This window comes from Hyperolius riggenbachi, chromosome 1, assembly GCF_040937935.1.
Source record: "Hyperolius riggenbachi isolate aHypRig1 chromosome 1, aHypRig1.pri, whole genome shotgun sequence".
Taxonomy (NCBI): Eukaryota; Metazoa; Chordata; class Amphibia; order Anura; family Hyperoliidae; genus Hyperolius; species Hyperolius riggenbachi.
This window is the reverse complement of record NC_090646.1, coordinates 330,783,151-330,796,475: the sequence shown is the minus strand read 5'-3', so window position 1 is coordinate 330,796,475 and position 13,325 is coordinate 330,783,151. Positions and strand designations below refer to the sequence as shown.

At 43.8% G+C, this 13,325-nt stretch overlaps 1 protein-coding gene across 1 annotated transcript in view; it reads right to left on the bottom strand.

Annotated features, from left to right (window-relative positions):
- LOC137549360 (kelch-like ECH-associated protein 1A) overlaps positions 1 to 11,479 on the bottom strand; it is an 80,692-nt gene extending 69,213 nt beyond the window's left edge. The window contains exon 1 of the mRNA XM_068271198.1: positions 11,414 to 11,479. The gene's annotated coding sequence lies outside the window, so the exon portion shown is untranslated. The remainder of the gene's footprint in view (positions 1 to 11,413) is intronic.
- Positions 11,480 to 13,325: the final 1,846 nt, after the last annotated feature.

Below are 13,325 nucleotides of genomic sequence, written 5' to 3'. Positions count from 1 at the left end.
ATGGAGGGAGCCCCCTGTGATGCGGACAATTGGCCGCGTCTGCCGGCCGACTGGCTGACTGGCCGTAATGACGGGACCCGGTACAGGCGGATCCAGGCAGCTGAGGACGGAGGCATGGGAGTGATCCGTGCGTATGGGGCTGGAGGAAGCCCCAGGTATGTATAACAGCTTTCCCCCAACATCTCTGGTTCCCTTTAAGGGGGTCAATTGTAAGTTTCCCTCCTCTTTTAATCTTCTCTGAAGAGTAGCAACATGGGGGTCTCAAAACAACTCTCAAATGACCTGAAGACAAAGATTGTTCACCATCATGGTTTAAAAGAAGGATACAGAAAGCTGTTTCAGAGATTTCAGCTGTTTCCGCTGTTAGGAACATATTGAGGAAATGGAAGACCACAGGCTCAGTTCAAGTTAAGGCTCGAAGTGGCAGACCAAAAAAAATCTTGGATAGACAGAAGCGACGAATGGTGAGAACAGTCAGAGTCAACCCACAGATCAGCACCAAAGACCTACAACATCATCTTGCTGCAGATGGAGTCACTGTGCATTGTTCAACCATTCGGCATATATTACACAAGGAGATGCTGTATGCAGAGGAAGCCGGAAGCCTTTTCTCTACCCACAGTACAAACAGAGATGCTTGAGGTATGCTAAAGCACATTTGGACAAACCAGCTTCATTTTCAAATAAGGTGCTGTGGGCTGATGAAACTAAAATTTAGTTATTTGGGCATAACAAGGGGCGTTATGCATGGAGGAAAAACAACACAGCATTTCAAGAAAAACACCTGCTACCTACAGTAAAATATGGTGATTGTTCCATCATACTGTGGGGCTGTGTGGCCAGTGCAGGGACTGGGAATCTTGTCAAAGTTGAGGAACTCATAGATTCCACTCAGTATCAGCAGATTCTTGAACATTGGTTCAGGAATCAGTGATAAAGCTGTGCTAGGGCTAGATCTTTCAACAAGACAACAACCCTAAACATTGCTCAAAATCCACTAAGGCATTCATGCAGAGGAACAAGTACAATGTTTTGGAATGGCCATCTCCGTCCCCAGACCTGAATATAATTGAAAGTCTGTGGTGTGAGTTAAAGAGAGCTGTCCGTGCTCGGAAGCCATCAAACCTGAATGAACTATTGATGTTTTGTAAAGAGGAATGGTCCAAAATGCCTGCAATCAGAATCCAGACTCTCATTTGAACCTACAGGAAGCGTTCAGAGGCTGTAATTTCTGCAAAAGGAGGATTTACTAAAAATTGATTTCATTTCTTTTTTGTGGTGCCCAAATTTATACACCTGCCAAATTTCGTTTAAACAATTATTGCACACTTTCTGTAAATCCAATTAACTTCATTTCACTTCTCAAATATCACTGCGTGTGTCTCCTATATGATATATTTAACTGACATTTTTTATGGTAACAACCAACGATTTATCCATGAAAATTATAACGATTAACAACGTTGCCCAAACTTTCGCATCCCACTGTATTCCCATCCTTTAAATTGATATATTACTAATTTTAAAATGTTAATATGAAGGAAAATTAACCAGGATAGAAAGGACCAGTGTGGTTTGAATTATAAAACAACATATTTTTCTTATGAAAACTTTATGGTATGCGTGACTAGGGGTGTGCCAGGGGTGTGGTTAGGGATGTGGCAGGGGCATGGTTTAAGTGTCCCTCTTTCTCATCTCAAAAAGTTGGGAGGTATGCAAGTTGGTTATGACGATGAACTGCAGTCAGGTCCAGACCCCAATGAGGATGATGAGCATGCAGATGAGCTTCCCTGAGACGGTTTCTGGCAGTTTGCACAAAAGTTCTTTTGATATGCAAAACGTTTGTTGCTGCAGCAGTCCAGCTGGTCTCAAACGATCATGGAGATGAACATGCTGGATGTGGAGGTCCTGGGCTGGTGTGGTTACACGTGGTCTGCAGTTGTGAGGCCAGCTGGTTGTACTGACAAATTTTCTGAAACGCTTTTGGAGATGGCTTATGGGAGAAAAATGAACATTCATTTCATGCAACAGCTCTGGTAGACATTCCTGCAGTCAGCATTCTAATTGCACGCTTCCTCAAACATTGCAACATCTGTGGCATTATGCTGTGTGATCAAACTGCCCATTTCAGCCACACCCGTGTGGTGGGATGAATTATCTCGGCAAAGAATAAGAGCTCACTAACACAGATTTAGACAGAATTGTGAATAATATTTGAGAGTAATGGGAGCAAAACTGAAAGTGTTGCATTTATTATTATTTATTTTCCTGCTCCATCCTCCTGTATGCCTCCTGTGTACAGTGCTAGTCCCATCCTGTGTGTAGTAATACCCCAGCTATACCCCTCATATGTACAGTAATACCCCAGCTATACCCCTCCTGTGTACAGTAATACCCCAGCTATACCCCTCCTGTGTACAGTAACACCCCAGCTATACCCATCTCCAGGGCCAGTTTAAGCAACAATGGGGCCCCAGGGCAAAATAAACCTGGGGGGCCCCCCCAACATATACCCCGGAACAAAAATCTGCATTAGGGGACCTTTTTTGCAGCTGAAATAGTCAGGGTGTGAAGCCCCAATCGGTCGGAGCTCCACATTCTGGCTATCCCAGCCTGCATGGGGGACAAGGGGTTAAAAAGTTTCAGGAGGGGGGACCCCACATAATTTTTTTTTTAATTCCCACACTCTAAACATAAAAAAAAAAAATTGGGAAAATAGGAAAAAATGCCAGGGATCTTCATACAGCCATATTGCGGCTGTATAGCGATCCCTGGCCAAAGCGCTACGGCTGCGTATGGACCCCCTGGAAACCCCGTCAGGAAATTTATTGCGCTTTGCTTTGATGCATGTAAAATTACATTACCGTTAGGTTTGCTACTAAAAGTTACATTTACCGCATTTAAAATTTATACTTTTTTCCTTCGAAATTTTAAAATCAATTTTCTCAAAAACTATAAGGTCTTTTTGAAAAATTGTTTTTTCCTCTTATTCCTAATGATCTCCTTAACATAGCCTGCAAATTTAGGGTTTCTAGCATTTAAGGTGGATTTGCTATTAACCATTAAAGTCGGCAGGTTTTTACGGATCAGTGAATAATGGCGCATAGCACCTATGCATACAAATGGCGCCGCATTAAAAAGATACGCTTATCGCTATTTATCGTTAGTACTGCATAATAATGGCGCACAGGGAAAAAAGAAGAAAAACGGCACACACTAACGTTATTTATCAATAGTGGCACACACTAACGCTATTTATCAATAGTGCCGTTCATTTGCCAAACAGCAGACGTTATTGCCCACAGTAACGTTATTTATCAATAGTGCCCTACATAAGCCAAACTGCAGAAGTTATTTAACTGCAAAACGGTGAATGGATTTAATGTAACACTGTCAAGGTTAGGGTTTGGCACCACCAGGGGAGATTTAGGGTAAGGCACCACCAGGGGGGTCTTAGGGTTAGGCACCACCAGGGGGGTGGTTAGGGTTAGGCACCACCAGGGGGGCTTAGGGTTAGGCACCACCAGGGGGGTGGTTAGGGTTAGGCACCACCAGGGGGGTGGTTAGGGTTAGGCACCACCAGGGGGGTGGTTAGGGATAGGCACCACCAGGGGGGTCTTAGGGATAGGCACCACCAGGGGGGTCTTAGGGATAGGCACCACCAGGGGGGTCTTAGGAATAGGCACCACCAGGGGGGTCTTAGGGATAGGCACCACCAGGGGGGTCTTAGGGATAGGCACCACCAGGGGGGGTCTTAGGGTTAGGCACCACCAGGGGGGGTCTTAGGGTTAGGCACCACCAGGGGGGTCTTAGGGTTAGGCACCACCAGGGGGGTCTTAGGGTTAGGCACCACCAGGGGGGTTTAGGGGTTAGGCACCACCAGGGGGGGTTTAGGGCTTAGGGATAGGTACAGAGAGGGTTCTGTGTGTTAACGCTAAATAACAATAAGGCTTTAACGTTAAATAACAATAAGGCTTTAACGTTAAATAGCGATAAGCGGCAAACGGATTAGCGTCAACACCGTGCGCCATTATTCACAGGCGCCATTTTCAGATGGATCCGGTTTTTAAATGTGTATTTTTTTTCCTTTGAAACTTTAAAATCGAGTTTCTCAAAAACTATAAGGCCCATTTGAAATGTTTTTCTTTTTGTAGCCACTGGGGGCCCCTACAAACTCTGGGGCCCTGGGGCAGCTGCCTCCTTTGCCTCTATGGTAGCGCCGGTCCTGCCCATCCCGTGTACAGTAATACCCCAGCTATACCCATCCTGTGTACAGTAATACCCCAGCTATACCCCTCCTGTGTACAGTAATACTCCAGCTATACCCCTTCTGTGTACAGTAATACCCCAGCTATACCGCTCCTGTGTGCAGTAATACCCCAGCTATACCCCTCCTGTGTACAGTAATACCCCAACTATACCCCTCCTGTGTACAGTAATACCCCAGCTATACCCCTCCTGTGTGCAGTAATACCCCAGCTATACCCCTCCTGTGTGCAGTAATACCCCAGCTATACCCCTCCTGTGTGCAGTAATACCCCTATACCCCTCCTGTGTACAGTAACACCCCAGCTATACCCATTCGGTGTACAGTTATACCCCAGCTATACCCCTCCTGTGTGTAGCAATACCCCAGCTATACCCATCCCGTGTACAGTAATACCCCAGCTATACCCCTCGTGTGTGCAGTAATACCCCAGCTATACCCATCCTGTGTACAGTAATACCCCAGCTATACCCCTCCTGTGTACAGTAATACTCCAGCTATACCCCTCGTGTGTGCAGTAATACCCCAGCTATACCCCTCCTGTGTACAGTAATACCCCAGCTATACACCTCGTGTGTGCAGTAATACCCCAGCTATACCCATCCTGTGTACAGTAATACCCCAGCTATACCCCTCCTGTGTACAGTAATACTCCAGCTATACCCATCCCGTGTACAGTAATACCCCAGCTATACCCCTCCTGTGTGCAGTAATACCCCAGCTATACCAATCCTGTGTACAGTAATACCCCAGCTATACCCATCCCGTGTACAGTAATACCCCAGCTATACCCCTCGTGTGTGCAGTAATACCCCAGCTATACCCATCCTGTGTAGAGTAATACCCCAGCTATACCCATCCTGTGTACAGTAATACCCCAGCTATACCCCTCGTGCGTGTACAGTATTAATCCAGCTCTGTGTACAGTAGTTTGCCCACCCCTGGTGGGCTATACTGTACCCTTCTCACTTGAAGACAGTGTATAGGAGTGTTAAATAATAAATTATCCCACAAAGAACATGGGGCCTTGTCAGGGTTATGTTGTGTGTATATATATATATATATATATATATAAATATATATATATATATATATATATATACACATACACACACAGTGGGTTGCAAAAGTATTCGGCCCCCTTGAAGTTTTCCACATTTTGTCATATTACTGCCACAAGCATGAATCAATTTTATTGGAATTCCACATGAAAGACCAACACAAAGTGGTGTGCACGTGAGAAGTGGAACGAAAATCATACATGATTCCAAACATTTTTTACAAATAAATAACTGCAAAGTGGTGTGTGCATAATTATTCGGCCCCCTTTGATGTGAGTGCAGTCAGTTGCCCATAGTCATTGCCTGATGAGTGCTAATGACTAAATAGAGTGCACCTGTGTGTAATCTAATGTCAGTACAAATACAGCTGCTCTGTGAGGGCCTCAGAGGTTGTCTAAGAGAATATTGGGAGCAACAACACCGTGAAGTCCAAAGAACTCTAACCCTACCAAAACAAGGCCATCCACCTAAACTCACAGGCTGAACAAGGAGAGTGCTGATCAGAAATGCAGTCAAGAGGCCCATGGTGACTCTGGACGAGCTGCAGAGATTTACAGTTCAGGTGGGAGACTCTGTCCATAGGACAACTATTAGTCATGCACTGTACAAAGTTGGCCTTTATGGAAGAGTGGCAAGAAGAAAGGCATTGTTAACAGAAAGCATAAGAAGTCCCGTTTGCAGTTTGCCACAAGCCATGTCCCCCACATGGCAACCATGTGGAAGAAGGTGCTCTGGTCAGATGAGACCAAAATGGAACTACTAGTCGGGGTCTAGTACAGGATGCACGGTGGATGAACAGAGGCTTGCGGGGGGAAAACAAATAAAACAGTCCAGGAGTGTATATAGGAAAACAAATAAAACAGTCCAGGAGTGTATATAGGTCTGGATGTAAGTACAGTATACACTTTTTTTTTTTTACCTAAAATACCCTTTAATAAAGCGGACCTAAACTCACAACTTCCTCTCTGCTCGAAACAATAAGCAACAGTATAATAACCTTTAAAGAAAAAAACATTTCTTACAAAAACATTCGTTACAACTTCTAGAACTCCAACAGTGATCCTGGAGTGTTTACTTCCTGGTTTCAAGAGAGCACAGAAAGGGTTAACCTCAAATGTTTACATATTTGCACAGAAGTTCACACAGCTGATAGCCCTGCATTTATACTTGCTGATTACTTGCATATAAGGGAGAATTAGACAGGCTAGTCTCTGTAAATACACACAGGGTGAATTTCTCTGTGTTTTCCTTGTCTCCTCTGCAAGAGTTTAGGTCCACTTTAGGAGGGAACCTCCACTAACACTGAGCAAATGGAGAAGTCAATATTTAAAGTAACATTCCATCTTGAAAAAGTGATACAACATACATGCATCAGTGCTGCGCAAGTCAATTTATAATTTAATTATTACAGTTTAATTTTGGAGCCCACCTTGCAAGTTCAGGGTCTGCAAGCTCAATTTTTTGTCTTTTACGTTTTTCCTTCCACAATATCAGTGTATTTTCACGATCTTTGTAAAGAACACCTTGCCGAGTAACACTAAAAGAATATCCATTTTCTTGCATAAGTAATTTACTGCACAAAGCAGAAAACACACAACAGCTCTATGGTAATCACCAAGTAATGCTACCCACCCACATTTAAATCTGACAGCAAGTTTGATTTAAGCAAGTTTTAGTGATTCTTCGCATTTCCAGCCACAATAGCGCCCTCTATGCTGCTATAGCTATATGCTTGCTATAGCAGCATAGAGGGCGATATTGTGGCTGGGAACGCGAAGAATCACTCGCGTTCCCAGCCTGTCGGCTCCTGACGGCGAAACCGGAAGTGGCTGCCGGCGAGGACAGGAGGATCGGAGGGACACGGCGAGGGCACATGACAGCTGCAGGGGGCTATTGGAAGCCCCAGGTGAGTAAAACTCTTTTTTTTGGGTTGACATTAGGATCACTTTAAGAGCCAACAGATTTTGAATGCTATGAACAAAATTTGTAGGTAAGCTCTAATACTCATCAGGGACAAAATTGGCCGATAATTGTCCAATAAAATTTGGATGGACTTTTGGATTCAATTGAGTCGGTTTACTTAAAGGCTACCAAAGTGTCTTCCCATACATGTCTGCTTGTCCCTTTTCTCTGTGTTCCGCTCTGGTATCCTTTAATGAAAAAGACACCGTTTTTCACATTGGGGCGTATGCACTAACCTGCCCCCTCTCCCAGCATGTGACCACCTCAACATTCTCTCTCCATACTGCACAGTAGCGCAGCGGAGCATTTACCTACTCCAAAGCCAGGTCAGTCAGCTCACTTGTTCACTGCAGTGCTGTACAGTATACCTCCATGCCATACGGTTCCCAATGCATTTCACATTATAAGCACCAGGAGCCTTATGGAGTGGAGCAATTCTATAGCACAGACAGTGAATGGCTGTGGTGAACAGCTGGTGACTGACCTGGTGCTAAAGCAAGTAAAGCTCTGCTACTTTAAAAAAATCAGTAAACTGAAGGGGGAGACCGAGCAAGGAGAGGAGCGGTGCCCACCCCCTCTGCCCCCCACTTTCTATAGAAGTGATTATTATGAGCACAGGACCAATAGAAAGCTTATACTGCAGTTGAGCATACCTCCCAACTTTTTGAGATGAGAAAGAGGGACACTTAAGTCACGCCCCTGCCACACCCCTTATCACGTCCATCACACCCTAGTCACGCATACCATAAAGATTTCATAAGAAAAATATGTTGTTTTATAATACAATCCTGGTTCATTTTTCTTCATATTAGCATTTAAAATTAGTAATATATCAATTTAAAGGATGGGAATAAAGTTTAGAGTAAACCCAAAACATTTTTTAGTAGAGAAATATATATATTTACATAAAAAGAGGGACAAAGTCCTGAAAGAGGGACAAATGAGGAGGAAAGAGGGACAGAGGGACAGGGCTCCCAAAGAGGGACTGTCCCTCCAAAAGTGGGACAGTTGGGAGCTATGCAGTTGAGGGAAGGCCCCTCGGGGCCCCTCTGGCCCAAGGGCCCCAATGTGGTCGCAACCTCTGCACTCCCTATTGCTATGCTCCTGCATAGATGGCAATTCCAATACTGCAGCTTTAACATGGGTCTGTCTGCCTCGCAAAGAAAAATGGTCATCATGACTGCACACTATTTCCTGTACACCCAGAGTTCAGTGCAAAGGAAATCTATTATTATTATTGTTTAGTATTTATATAGCACTGACATCTTACACAGCGCTTTACAGAGATATATGTATTGTCTTGTCACTAACTGTTCCTTAAAGGAGCTCACAATTTAATCCCTACCATTGTCATATGTGTATGTATGTATCATGTAGTGTATGTATTTTAGTCTAGGGCCAATTTAGGGGGAAGCCAATTAACTTATCTGTATTTTTTGGGGATGTGGGAGGAAACCTGAGTGCTCGGAGGAAACCCATGCAGACACAGGGATTTTCCCGTTCATTGATCTCCGGGCGAGCGGGCGGCGGTGTGCACGAGCGGCGTGAGCGCGCGCACGAGCGGCAGGAGCATGGACAGCGGCGGGAGCGCGGACAACGGCGGTAGCACGGAAGGTACGGATTTCTCCCTCCCTTGAAATTAGGGGGGGAAAAAGGGACAGAGAAATCCGTACCGCGAGGGGGTTAAGTGGTTAAATTTTAAAATTTTTCGCCATACTGCCCCTTTAATAGGTCGCCCGAGAAGTCATCGCAATCGCTCCAGTGGAAATTGGCCCATCCATTAACACTAGCTGAGCGTTTAGGGAAATCGCTAGCGGTTTGAATCGCTCACTAAACGCTCACAAACTCGCTCTAGTGGGTTCCAGCCCTCACTTGTATATTGTTCCCCCTCCTCTCTCCATAATACAGAAAAGGCTGCTCGTCTATAGCTGAGCATCATGTCTTGTTCCCTAATTCTCACTTGTGTATGTTTGATTGTTCTGAATGACAGGGTCCAAAGACCTTCCTTGTCAGCTTTAAAAAGAACCCGAGTAGCGAAGAATCAATGAGGTGTTCCCACTTGAGCTGATAAAGGACATTTTTTGTCCGTTTTCAGCTCATCACAAAACTGACAGTGAATGGATACTATTTTTTATATAGGAACAGTTTACACTTGTCAGCCTTGAACAGATCCCTTGGAATGGTTGTGGTAAGGGCCCGTTTCCACTAGCCGCGCTGCGATCATCGCATCGCTATGCAACCAACTTGCAACTAATGTAAGTCAATGGAATAGTTTCCATTGATACGAATTTACGTTCCAGATGCGATGCAATGTGGGTAAAATTATGGATAGCATGCTGCAGTTTTCCGCAGCCCGCATTCGATTCCCATCGCGGTGGTACTGAGCCGCATTGCATGACGACTGGAAGTACTTGCAGGTGTATGCGATGTGGTGCGATGATCGCATTGCACCGCAGCAATGCGGCTAGTTAAAATGGGCCCTAAGCAGTCCGTACTTCTGTTCCCTATATAGCCTTATGGTGGTAATGTATCTGCCCCAGGCCCCAGCCAGACCACAGTGGACTGTCACTATAGTGTCCACTCCTGTTGGCCGTACGTGGTCCAGCAGCAGGTGGCAACTGAGCCTAACACTCTTATCACCAGTTACTTACTATGTAACTGCTATGTAAGGCCTGTAGATCAGAAATAGTGAAAGGAACTCTTTGGGGATCTAAAATTGTGAGATTCTCAACAGGTCATTAGTGGATTTATATTGTCTCTTACTACATGGGAATCCAAGCTTTAAAGAGTAACTGTCAGGCTGCAGAAGCTAATTTAAACCTCTAGTCTCCTGTGTTAAACAGTTTAGAAGGAAGCCAAAAAGACATTACTGAAGATAAAGATCTCTCCTACCTTTGATGTATGCTTATCAGCAATGCTTAGACCTAAGCAAGCCGCAAGCCGCATAACATACTGCAAAGCATTCTGGGGCCCTCCCCTCGGCTGCTAAGGAGAAGACGGGATCAAGTTTCAGCAGCTTCTAAAACTCAGTCCAGCCACAGCACAGATAAATCTCGGGGCAGCGTACACTGCAGGAGTCAGCTATTGTTCCTAGCCACATGGCTCATTAATATTCACTGCAAACTAGTGTTATTCAGTATGAGCTGTTCTGTGATCAGAAGCAGGCAGGACATGACGACACATTTGGCTTCACAAACATGGAACCTGCCATGAGCTGTCAGGAGCATCATTCTCTGCATATACTATATACAAATTCTGTGAAATCCAAACGTGGACAGTGAAATGCATATGTAATGTAAGTACAACCAATCTTTAGCTACTGATATATGTGTTTATTTTCTCTGAGACCCTATACCTAACAGCTCCTCTTTAAGGCCCAGTGCACACCAAAAACGGCTACCGTATCCGCAAACGCTTAGTGTTTTCTGAAGTGTTTTTTCAGAGCGATTCTAGGCATGTGCAGAGTGACTTTGTACACATGCCTACCGTTTTTTTGGAGCGTTTTGGTTTAGCACGTTTTATTTTTTGCTACAGTAAAGCTGTAACTGAACGGCTTCTGTAACAAAAACGATTGGAAAATCGCTTTGATCTAGCGCTTTTCAGAGTGAATTTCCACTTTACTATATTTAACGTTGAGGCAGAATCGCCTCAGAAATCCGCAAAAATTCTGCAGGACCCGAGTATACGTTTGGGGGAAAAACAATCACTCTGGTGTGCACCATCTCATTGAAATACATTATCTAAGCGGTTTTCAATCTGCAAGCGTTTCTAAAAACACTCAGAACCGTTATTGGTGTGCACCTGCTTTAATTCCTGAAAGTTTGTGCTTCCAAAGTGCAAACTTTGGAAATGTATTCTCTACCGAGGTGCAGGTAGTTCTAACATTCAAGAACTAATATTTTCACACAAAGTCGCACAGAGAACAATTCAGAAGCATATAAAAGCATGGGGAATATTGAATAAATAAAAATAAATATAGACCTGGTTCAGTTTCATTTGTCAAAGAGGTGGAGGAATCTTGTCTTTAGATCTCACACCACCCATGTCCATGAATGGCAAAATAAAGGTTGTTAAATACGCACATGAAAAATACATGTTTAGGACAAAAGCTGTACAGCCCCACCTTTCTGTATTTGTCAGTCGGTCTCGGATAACCAGGCAGACACTTCAGCTGTCCTCTCCCTCCTGCTCATTCTCCAGTGAGAGGTAATATGGGTTCACAGCTATCTACAGTGTACTAACTTCATTCCTCTGACAAGAATTACAGCAATGACTCGACAGTTTTCTGAACGAGTGCAAATGTGTCTCCAAACAGTTAATCTCCGGGGAACTGCTGAGAAGCTAGTTCAGATATAGTGCCAGCACTGCAGTAGCAGAGCAATACACCTTCCAAGTAACTCAAAACTAACTCTCTGTCCTCTGAATTAGACAATACAGTGAATTAACTGCAAACCCCTACAAGTGCATTTAACTGAAAGCTTGTGTTTTTGTACTGTTTCCACTAGAGCGAATCTGCATGCGTTTTCTGGATGCAGATTCGCATAACCAATGTAATCAATGGGCCTGTTTCCACTTGACAGAAATTCTGTGCGTGGACTGTGCAGAAAATATCTGCACAGCAGAGCCATCAGAATTCGCTTACCGCAAGGCTAGTGTGCAATCCGCATGTAATGTATTTAATAGGAAATTTGCATGCGTTTTCGCTGTGCGAATTTTACATACGAATTCGCGTATGTTTTCGCTTAAAATCTATGTAAAAGCACACAGGCACTGACATGGCTAAATTTGCATACTTACAAACAGATGCGAATTTTAACGTGTTTTCATACAAACGCGTACGAATTCGCATCCACATGTGAATTCATTTTCGCGTTTTCCACAACAGAATCACACCGGCCCTACAGAAAAATCGCAGCAATTTCGCAATTGCGATAATCGCTGCGATTTTTCCACGATTTTTACCGTGATTTTAATGAAAGTGAATGGGAGCGATTTTACAAAATGCTAATCAATCGCAAAACGCTCAGAAAAGCGCTTCTAGGCTTTGTTCCCATTGCGCTCCGCTCACGTGACCGTTCACATTGGCCATTTTTTTACGCATTTTTTATTTCTGTGCATTGGACATTTATGTTAAGCGCTTTTGCAGAGCGATTGCGTTTTTTCACTTCCTGACGTCTTTGATCCGGAAAACAATAAATACAATGTATTTATTCTTAAAAACGCTCACGCAATCGCTGCACAAAGCAATTTTGCATTTTCCTATACCTTCTATTGAGGCGGAATCACCTCAAAAATGGCCCATGCACTGCTTTTCTGAGCCGATTGGAAAGGAATCGGTCAGATGTGAACTTTCTCACACAGAATCATTGCACAAGCGCTTCAGGACGATTTTGAAAATCGACAACGCTTAAAAAATGTCAAAAACGCATAAAGTGTGAACGAGCCCTCAACAGGATAAGCATGTTGTAATGACTAAGCATCGCCAATTTTTTACAGATTCTTCACTGTTCTGCAAGAATGTCCAGATTAAAAACAGTCCCAGGGTATTGCACACCAAGAGCACTTCTGAGCGCTTTTAAAAATGCTAGCGCTTTAAAAAGCGCTTGGCTAATGTATTTGTATGGGATGGATCACACCAGAGGAATGTGATTTTTTCGCAAACACGGTTACTGCAGCATTTTTTAGGTGTTAAGTATAGGAAAAGAGGAAAATCGCTCTAAAAAAACCTCTAGAATAGAGCGATTTTGCTAGCTTTTATTTTACAAACGCTTCTCTCTTCTAGGTCAAAGAGTAGAAGAAGGATAAAATCACTACACAAAACACTGCAAAAATCGCTAGGCATAAATAGAAAATAAACAAGGACATGCTGGCTGGAATCACTTTGAGTCCTGGTACACACCAAAAACCGCTGGCAGATCCGCAAAATGCTAGCAGATTTTGAAACGCTTTTTCTTATTTTTCTGTAGCGTTTCAGCTAGCGTTTTGCGGTTTTGTGTAGCGGTTTTGGTGTAGTAGATTTCATATATTGTTACAGT